The sequence below is a fragment of the Trachypithecus francoisi genome, unplaced genomic scaffold (assembly GCF_009764315.1).
Source record: "Trachypithecus francoisi isolate TF-2019V2 unplaced genomic scaffold, Tfra_2.0 Lachesis_group7, whole genome shotgun sequence".
Classification (NCBI taxonomy): Eukaryota; Metazoa; Chordata; class Mammalia; order Primates; family Cercopithecidae; genus Trachypithecus; species Trachypithecus francoisi.
The window spans coordinates 58438501-58448876 of NW_022681472.1; the positions used below are offsets into that span (position 1 = coordinate 58438501).

Below are 10376 nucleotides of genomic sequence, written 5' to 3' on the forward strand. Positions count from 1 at the left end.
GGGCTCAAGCAATCCTTCAGCTGTAGCCTCCCAAGGTGCTGAGACTACAGGTATGTACCACCACACCCGGCTAGTTTTTATTTTATAAGAACTGATATATGTATATGAAAATCGTTTTTTTTTTTTTTTTTTTTTTTTTTTTTGAGGCGGAGTCTCGCTCTGTCGCCGGGACTGGAGTGCAGTGGCCAGATCTCAGCTCACTGCAAGCTCCGCCTTCCAGGTTCACGCCATTCTCCTGCCTCAGCCTCCCGAGTAGCTGAGACTACAGGCGCCCGCCACCTCGCCCGGCTAGTTTTTGTATTTTTAGTAGAGACGGGGTTTCACCGTGTTAGCCAGGATGGTCTCGATCTCCTGACCTCGTGATCCGCCCATCTCGGCCTCCCAAAGTGCTGGGATTACAGGCTTGAGCCACCGCGCCCGGCCTGAAAATCGTTTTTATTTGCCCCTTTGAAGAATTTGTATTTGTCTCTTTTCTACCAGTTGATTTTGAATGTTATACTTTTGCTATAGGGTGACATGGGGTGACAAAGCATTCATCTACCAGAAAGAAGTATGAACTCCTTTCTTGTGGCTTGGTTCATAAGTGTAATCTGTTTATGCTGCTGACAAGAATTCCCCTTTTTAGCTTTGACATTGCTAGTGAAAAGTGCCTACATTTACTATGGAATGTTAAGCACTAAAGCACTAAACCTCTCTAAGTGAAATGATGACGGATCTTTGCTTGTTTTACATCTTTAGTGAGCAGACAGCCTTGTTCAGGGGCTTATCTTTGGTGGTGATAAGGATGTACACTGGTTTCTTCACCTGGGTTCCCTAGTTCGAGTCAGGTTGAATGATGACTTACATTTGCTGCCACAGCCTTTATTAGTCGTCATCAGATGAAGGAATCTGAACCAGGAATTCACGTCTAGGCACCTTCATTGCCAGCAGGCAGGCGAGCCTGGAACTGAATTAGGGAGAGCCTCAGAGCAAGTGTTTCCTGAACAGGACTGGCCTCCTGGGGCACAACCATTTTGAGAGCATGGAGTCCTGAACTGTATACATTTACAACATACACATGCCAGGCAGAGACCCCTGCTACAAATAAAATCCAAGGGTTTGATATATACACCACCATTCCACTCACCCACTCCCATCCCTCCCAGATTCTTTTTTTTTTCTTCTTCTTCTTTAGGGTCTCACTCTGTTGCCCAGGCTAGAGTGCAGCCTTGAACTCCTGGGCTCAAGATCCTCCTGCTTTAGCCCCTTGAGTAGCTGGGACTACAAGTGTCAGCCACAGCACCTGGCTAATTTTTTTATCTTGAATTTTTTTAGAGATAAGGTTTTGCTCTGTTGCCCAGGCTAGCCTTGAACTCCTAGGCTAAAACAATCCTCCTGCCTCAGCCTCCCAGAGTGCTGGGATTCCAGGCATGACCCACTGTGCCCAGCCTCCCAGATTCTCATTTATGGGTCTCTGCTGAGACAACAGACTGTTACTGTTACAACATATTGTAAAGGCAATGCATATAGAATTTCTTATCTCTTTATGACCTTTATCTATTTCTTTGAAATTCATCAATCTAAAAATCACTGCATTTCCTGGAAAGTTATCTCTTGGAAAGTTACCTCACTATAGTAGCCAATGAATTGTCAGTTTAACTAATATATTAGACCAGTTAGCTCTCAGTAGAAATGCATCCATGCAGTTATGTCTTTCTTTTCAACTATCACTAATCTATCTCATGACCTTGCAAAAATAATTTGGCTTTTTTGTTCTGAGGAATTTTCCTCCTGCCTACATCGTTGCATCATGTGGAGTTATGATAAAAGTAATACCAACCGCCATCATCATCACCACAATCATAGTTGATGTTTAATTTTATGTGTCAACTTGACTTGGCTGAGGAGTACCCAGACTGCTAGTAAAACATGATTTCTGTCGGGCGCTGTGGCTCATGCCTGTAATCCCAGCACTTTGGGAGGCCGAGGCAAGTGGATCACCTGAGGTCGGGAGTTTGAGACAAGCCTGGCCAACATGGAGAAACCTTGTCTCTACTAAAAATACAAAATTAGCCGGGCATGGTGGCACATGCCTGTAATCCCAGCTACTCAGGAGGTTGAGGCAGGAGAATCGCTTGAACCTGGGAGGCAGAGGTTGTGGTGAGCCAAGATTGCACCATTGTACTCCAGCCTGGGCAACAAGAGCAAAAGTCTGTCTCAAAAACAAACAAACAAACAAAAAACATGATTTCTGAACATGTCTACGAGCGTGTTTCCAGAAGAGATTAGCATTTGAATTGGTGGACTGAGTAAAGATCTGCCCTCCCGAATTGGGTGAGCATCATCCAATTCATTGAGGACCTGAATAGAATAAAAAGGCAGAGGAAGGGTGAATATGCCCTCTGTTTGATCTGGGATTTCAATCCTCCTGGTTTTGGGGCCTTTGGACTCAGACCAATACTTAAACCATCCCTGGGCTCAAGCCTTCTGATTAGTTTTCCTGGTTCTCCAACTTGCAGATGGCAGATTGTGGGACTTCATTCTATAATTCTGTGAGCCAATTCCTGTATTTAATCTCTCTCTCTCTTTCTCTCTCCACATACATATATATCTCTTGGAAAACTACATCACTGAGTCATTTTTACTCCTGGGCTTTTAGCTGTAGTAGCCAACTAATTGTCAGTTACGTATATGGTCAGATATCTATTTACCACCTATCAATATTCTATTGATTCTATTTCCCTGTAAAACCCTAATACAAATAGCACTAAGCATTTCAATGTTTTAAGCACTGTTCTAAGTACTTTACATATATTAATACGTTTAATCCTCACAGTCTCATGAAGTAGAAACTATTGTTATCTCCATTTTATAATGAGGAAACTGAGGACAGAGAGGTTAGCTAACTTGACTAAGGTTATGTGGGTATCAAAAGATAGGTATATAACTGCTTTTAAAAAATAGTTTGTTTTTAGACTATAAAAATGATACATATAGTTTTTATAGAGTTCTTATTATACAGATAATTATAATTCTTCAAAACATCTCTTTATGTATCTAGGGATATGTTGATTCATTATTATCACTTAACATAAATGAAATTAAGCACACAATACTTTTCTATAATCTGCCTTTCTCTCTTTTCTTTCTTTCCCTCTCCCCTCCCTCCCTCCCTTTCTTCTTTCTTTCCTTTTGACTTTGTTTTCTAAGCTGATCTCTTTTCTTTTCTTTTCTTTCTTTTTTTTTTTTTTTAAGATGGAGTCTTGCTCTGTTGCCCAGGCTGGAGTACAGTGGTGCAATCTGGGCTCATTGCAACCTCCACCTTCTGGGTTCAAGCAATTCTCCTGCCTTGGCCTCCTGAGTACCTGGGATTACAGGCGCACAGCACCACACTCAGCTAATTTTTGTATTTTTAGTAGAGATGGGATTTCACCATGTTGGCCAGGCTTGAACTCCTGACCTCAAGTGATCCACCTGTATTGGCCTCCCAAAATGCTGGGATTACAGGCATGAACCACTGTGCCTGGCCCAGGCTGGTCTTGAACTCCTGGCATTAAGCGATCTTCCCACCTCAGTTTCCCAAAGTGCTAGGATTACTGGCATGAGCCACGATGCCCAGCCTGTAATCTACTTTTTCTCCTACATTAGATGATCCAGTATAGGTAGACATCAACAGCCCTTTTAACACTCTCTGGTTATTAGAATGACTAGGACTGAGGGGAACCTCCCAGCTGCATCAGAAGGGTGGACTTGAGATCAGTGTTTCCAGTCCATGACAGATTCTTTATAGCAAGTTTTATTTTGGTCTGATTTTTTATGTAGCTCTCCTTGAAAATGCCACAAAAATCTTTTCTGGAATGCAAGCCAGGAAGGGCCGCTGGTCACTGATTCTGAACTGAGAGCCTGATCTTCTTCTCCAGGTCTCTGGAGAACTGGCACCAAGCTCTGGGCTGACCACTGGTTTGGTGACATCTGAGGTCATGTGCTAGCTGGCACCAGGGAAACCCAGCATGCAGACATATACCCTCAGAGGTGAAGCTGAGCCGAGAGCTATCCCTGGGCTGTTATTTCAGCAGTACCATGGCATGTGATGAGCTAGTGAAGAAAGAAGTTGAAACCACTCCAGGAAACCAGATAAGTTTTGTGATGAGGGCTCCCATGCACCACACTAGGCAACACTATTCACACCACTGTCTATATGGATGATACCTCTGAGTTGTGCAGTACACAGCATGAGTAGTCCTAAGTGATGTGCCCATGGTGGATCAGCTGAGGCTGGGCCTGCAGGGCAGAGTTACATCCTGTGGCCAGTTGATAAAAGATAAATAATGCTCATAATAATGACTATGAGTAGCAACAGAACCTCCAATGTGCCACACACTCTATTTTTCAGAGATGGGGTCTTACTCTGTTGCCCAGGTTGGTCTTAGACTCAAGCCTTGAATTCAAGCAATCCTCCCGCCTCAGCCTCCTGGGGTAGTTGGGATTACAGGCATGTGCTACCATGCCCAGCTGAAACGTTCTACACCTCTAGGTGTTTAATATGTATCATCTCATTGGAGTTTTCCAACAGCCTATAAGGAAAGTGTTAGTATTATCATCTCATCATCTCGTTTTACAGATTAGAAACGGCCAACAGAAAATTTCATTAACTTGTTCAAAGTTTCAGAGATAGTAACTGGCAGAGCAAGGGCCCGCACCCCGGCACTCTGAGTTGAAGTTCTGTGTGTCTACTCACTTTCCATGCTGCCTCCAGGGAAATGAGGCAGATATTTAAGACCCCCAACATATATCTTTTCTTTTCTGGTGAAATCCTCCTGACTCATTCAAGCTAAGGAAAATGGTAGAGTGTAGTGGTTAAGACCCAGATATGTCCCTTGAAAATGGTGTGGCTGCAGCAAGTAACTTACCTTATCTGAGTCCTGGTTCCCTCCTCTGTCTCACGAAGCTAGTGCTTCTTCCCTCATGGTATGTGGTGAGGAGTTACAGTGGGCTGGCATGCACATAGGAAACATTCAACATGTGGTAGTTATGGAGAAGCATAAGGGTAGGGCAATAAACCTTAAGGGGCCAATCCGTTTGCAACAACAGTCTCTTACTGGGGCAAAAACAACTATGGACTGAACCACACTTTTTTTTTTCTTTTCTTTTTTTTTTTGAGACCAAGTTTCACTCTTGCTACCCAGGCTGGAGTGCAATGGTGCGATCTCAGCTCACTGCAACCTCCACTTCCTGGGTTCAAGAGATTCTCCTGCCTCAGCCTCCCGCATAGCTGGGATTACAGGCACGCACCACTGCACCTGGCTAATTTTTGTATTTTTAGTAGAGAAGTTGTTTTGCCATGTTGGCCAGCCTTGTCTCAAACTCCTGACCTCACGTGATCCACCTGCCTCAGCCTCCCAAAGTTCTGGGATTACAGGCATGAGCCACCGTGCCCAGCCGAACCACACTTTAATCCCTGAAGTGTACCAGTTACAGGAAACCAAAAAGCAGCTAAGCCATAGAAAGAGAAGGGAATAAAGACATTAAAATTGCATCACAGCTCTTAACGTTTGCTTTTGTTTTGTTCTGAGACAGGGTCTTGCTCCATCTCGCTCCTGGGTAGCTGGGATGACATTCAGGCGTATGCCTGTAAAGATGGGTCTTAATCTTTAAAATGAGGACCCTGATTTTTTTTTTTTTTTTTTTTTTTTGAGATGGAGTTTTGCTCTTGTTGCCTGGGCTGGAGTGGAATGGCACAATCTCGGCTCACCGCAACCTCCGCCTCGTGGATTCAAGCGATTCTCCTGCCTCAGCCTCCCGAGTAGCTGGGATTACAGACAAGGACTACCACACCCGTCTAATTTTGTATTTTTAGTAGAGATGGGCTTTCTCCATGTTGGTCAGGCTGGTCTCAAACTCCTGACCTCAGGTGATCCACCCACCTTGGCCTCCCAAAGTGCTGGGATTATAGGTGTGAGCCACCACACCATGCCAAGGACCCTGATTTTAAGAGGGTCAGCAGCAGATCTGCTCCACCAGGAAGAGAAGGAATGGGGACTAGCACCTATTGAGCCACTGATATGTCCCACACTCTTTTTTAAAAAATGTAATGTAATGTAATATAATTTTTTTTAGAGAATAATTTTGTTTTCAGTTGCCCAGGCTGTAGTGCGGTGGCACAATCACAGTTTACTGCAGCCTTGACCTGTGCTCAAGTGATCCTCCCACCTCAGCCAACTGAGTAGCTGGGACTACTGGCATGCACCACCATACCAGGCTAATTTTTTGATGTTTTGTAGAGACAGTGTCTCACTATGATGCCCAGGCTTGTCTCAAACTCCTGGGCTTAAGCAATCCTTCCACTTCGGCCTCCCAAAGTGCTAGGATTACAGGCATGAGCCACCACACCAGGCTCTTAAGGTTTCTAACCAAAGTGTACCTGTAACTGGTACACTTCAGAGATTAAGAGCATGACTTTGACCAACAAATCCTGTTGTCTGTGACATGCCTCCGGTGGGCCCCGTCAGCCCGCGCATCTGGTTCAGGCTGCCTGTGCTCCTTACCTGTGTGGGTACTCTGGCTCCAGCCTGCTAGCTACTTCCAGGGCCTCACCCCAGCCTGGGGCGCTGGCCTTAACCCTGGTGTGTGGCTCCAGCTTGGCATTCTTGAAGCTGAGCAGGACTTGACTTCAGTAATCCAGTGGCTGAGCTTAGCAAACAGGCTCTAGGTCTCTGCTCTCCTCAAATCTCCAGCTTCTGCGTATTCCTGGATCTGGATCGGCCCTTCCACTTGCTTTCTCATTTAATTGTTAGTCTTTGCCTTGGTTGAAGACTGGTCTTGCTCCCTAGTCCCGAAGGAGCTCTTTTCTAGGGCACTTGTGGTAGCCTGAGTTCTCTAGAAAAAAGCAGAAGTAAAACTTATGCACGAATTCTTTATTGAGAGACATAATTCTAGGGCAGCAGGAATGAGCAGAGGGACTGGAGGCCAGGAAGGAAGGAAAGCAAGCACAGAGTAGGGTATTTCTTTTTCTTTTAAACTTTTTTTTTTTTGATGGAATTTTTGCTCTATTGCCCAGGCTGGAGTGTAATGGTGCCGTCTCAGCTTACTGTAACCGCTGCCTCCTGGGTTCAAGTGATTCTCCTGCCTCAGCCTCCCGAGTAGTTGGAATTACAGGCGTCTACCACCACACCTGGATAATTTTTGTAGTTTGGATAGAGACGAGGTTTCACCATGTTGCCCAGGCTGGTCTCGAACTCCTGACCTCAGGTGATCCACCTGCCTCAGCCCCCCAAAGTGTTAGGATTACAGATGTGAGCCACCGTGCCTGGGTTATTTTAAATTTTTTTTTAGAGATGGGTTTCCCCCTGTCACCCAGGCTGGAGGGCAGTGGTGCAATCAGAGCTCACTGTAGCCTGGAACTCCTGGGCTCAAGTGATCCTCCTGCTTCAACCTTCTGAGTAAGTGAGACTACAGCCTTGGACTCAGGCCTTGGACTCAAGCAATCCTCCCAGGTGCAGGCCACCACAACTGGCTTTTAAAAAAAATTTTGTAGCTGGGTATGGTGGCTCACACCTGTAATCCCAGCACTTTGGAAGGCTGAGTCGGGTGGATCACGAGGTCAGGAGTTCAAGACCAGCTTGGCCAAGATGGTGAAACTCTGCCTCTACTAAAAATACAAAAATTAGCTGAGTGTGGTGGTGGGTACTTGTAATCCCAGCTACTTGGGAGGCTGAGGAGGAGAACTGTTTGAACCCAGGAGGCAGAGGTTGCAGTGAGCCGAGATCAGGCCACTGCACTCCAGCCTGGGCGACAGAGTGAGACTCCATCTCAAAAAATAATAATAATTTTTTTTTTTTTTGTAGAGGTGGGGTCTCGCTCTGTCACCCAGGCTGGTCTCGAACTCCCAGCCTCAAGTGATCCTCCCACCTCAGCCTCCCAAAGCACTGGGATTACAGGCACAAGCCACTGCACCCTGCCAACCCTACCTTCCTGAGAAACCCAGAGAGCAATTTGGTCAGACAGTACATCCTGGGCCAAACTGTTGAAAGGCGAAATAAGAAGGAATGTTTCTGCCAGCTCTGTCTTGTCTCTTGAATCTCACTGGTTAAAATTCCCCCTCACCCTGGGTCAGGTCTCATGCCTCATAGGACTTCCTCTGAGTCCAGGTTTTAGGAGTTCAGGCCTGAGAGAGGCAACTCTGGAGCAAGCTCTCCCCTTAGGGAAGGCACAGACAGCTTGTGCAGTCAGAGATGCTGTGATGGTGGCAGCAGGCAGGACTGTCCACGCAGGAAGCAGCCCTGGGCCCAGGAGGCAGTTGGAGCTGGGAAGAATGGGAGAGGCCCATCAGTCAGGTCTCTGACAGCCCCTACCTCCAACAACTCTGGCCTGAACAATATGTCACATAAGCCTAAGCCTCAGATCTGGCCCTCCCAACTGTGCTAGGCTGACCAATGTCCCTCAAAGTTCATGTCCACCCAGAAACTCAGGATGTGACCTTATTTGGAAATAGGGTCTTTATAGACATAGTTAGTTGAAAGGGGATTATACTAGATTAGGGTGGGCCCTATGTCCAATATGACTGGTGTCCTCATAAGAAGAGAGGACACAGGTCGGGCGTGATGACTCATGCCTGTAATCCCAGCACTTTGGGAGGCCGAGTGGGGCGGATCATGAGGTCAGGAGATTGAGACCATCCTGGCTAATGTAATGAAACCCCATCTCTACTAAAAATACAAAAACAAAATTAGCTGCGCATGGTGGCAGGCGCCTGTAGTCCCAGCTACTCGGGAGGCTGAGGTGGGAGAATAGCATGAACCCAGGAAGCGGAGCTTGCAGTGAGCTGAGATTGCACCACTGCACTTCAGCCTGGGTGACAGAGTGAGACTCCGTCTCAAAAAAAAAAAAAAAAAAGAAAAGACAGAGAAAGACACACAACACACACACACAGACACATACACATACACAATCACACACACAGATACACAAACACACACAGGGAAGATGGCCATATGATGATGGAGGGAGAATTTGGAGTGATGCATCTACAAGCTAAGGAATGCCAGTGATTTCCAGGAGCCACCAGAAGTTGGAAGAGGCAAGGCAGGCTTCTTTCCTAGAACCTTCACGGGGAGCATGGACCTGCAGACACTTTGATCTTAGACTTCTGGCCTCCGGAATTATGAAGGAATAGACTTCTGTTACTTTAAGCCACTCAGTTTGTAGTAGTTTGTTACAGCAGTCCAAGGAAACGAATGCTTTTCCAAGTATAAAAGCTGATCCCTTGCAGAAAACTTGTAGCTCTTAGTATCATAGCTGATAATAACAGTAAGAGCACTGGTTGAGCGCTTACACAGCAGCCTCTGTTCTTAGTATTTACAGGTAGCAACTGATCCTGTCCTTACAGTAACACCCCAGGGTCCTCATTTTAAAGATAAAGACTCAGAGGGATGGTGTGTACAACCACGCCAGCTGACTCCACCAAGAAGGGAAAGGATGGGGACTAAAGTTTATTCAGTTGCTATGTCCCAGCCTCTCTTCTTTTTAAAATTTAATTTAATATAAATTAATTTTCTTTTTTTTTTTTAGGCTCAGGGTCTCATTCTCTCACCCAGGCTGAAGTGCAGTGGTGAAATTATGGCTCATCATAACCCCGAACTCTGGGGCTCAAGTGATCCTCTCGCTTCAGCCTCCCAAGTAGCTAGGGCTACAGGTGGGCACCACCATGCTCAGCTAATTTATTTTTATTTTTTTGTAGAGATGGGGGGGGGTACTGCTATGTTGCCCAGGCTGGTCTTGAACTACTGGCCTCAAGTGATCCTCCTTTCTCAGCCTCCTGTGTAGCTGGGACTACAGGCACATACCACCATGCATGGCTAATTTTAAAACTGTTTCTTTGTAGAGATGGGGTCTTGCTATGTTGCCCAGTCTAGTCTCAAACTCCTGGGGTCAAGCAATCCTCTTGCCTTGGCCTCCCAAAGCACTGGGATTACAGGTATAAGCCACTGCTAGCCGCAGGCTCCTAACATTTCACTTTGATGGTAGGGAGAAAAAAGTTGTTTTACTGAAAGCTGGAGACAGAATTCCTCTTGGGGAGATGTTATATTGGGATTGGGCCTTTGGGAAGAAAGGTGCAACTCCTCTTCTCCCTTCACTCCCCTTGCTTGAACAGCTGGAGGAGTGGATTTGGGTTGTGAGGGGCAGATGTCTTGACAGAGAAGGGATGGCAACTGAGAGGCAGAGGGAACTTGGCGGCTTGAGGGAAGGCTACTGTCCGCTTGAAGAGAAGGGTAGAATGTGCTGGCAGTGACTGAGGAATTGTGAAGAACAAGGATATAACATATTGATTCTGATTTTTTTCTTTGTGCTCCCCTGAATTATAATTTTCCTCCATAGTCTTGAACCCTCAGAAGACATCT

At 45.9% G+C, this 10376-nt stretch overlaps 1 long non-coding RNA gene across 1 annotated transcript; it reads right to left on the reverse strand.

The window, feature by feature from the left end:
• Positions 1-781: 781 nt before the first annotated feature.
• Positions 782-6756, reverse strand: LOC117079405. The gene is made up of 3 exons (XR_004435419.1): positions 6525-6756; positions 4890-4972; positions 782-946 (listed from the first exon to the last, which is right to left on the reverse strand). It is a non-coding gene; the product is annotated as an uncharacterized LOC117079405 (long non-coding RNA).
• Between the last annotated feature and the right edge of the window lie 3620 nt (positions 6757-10376).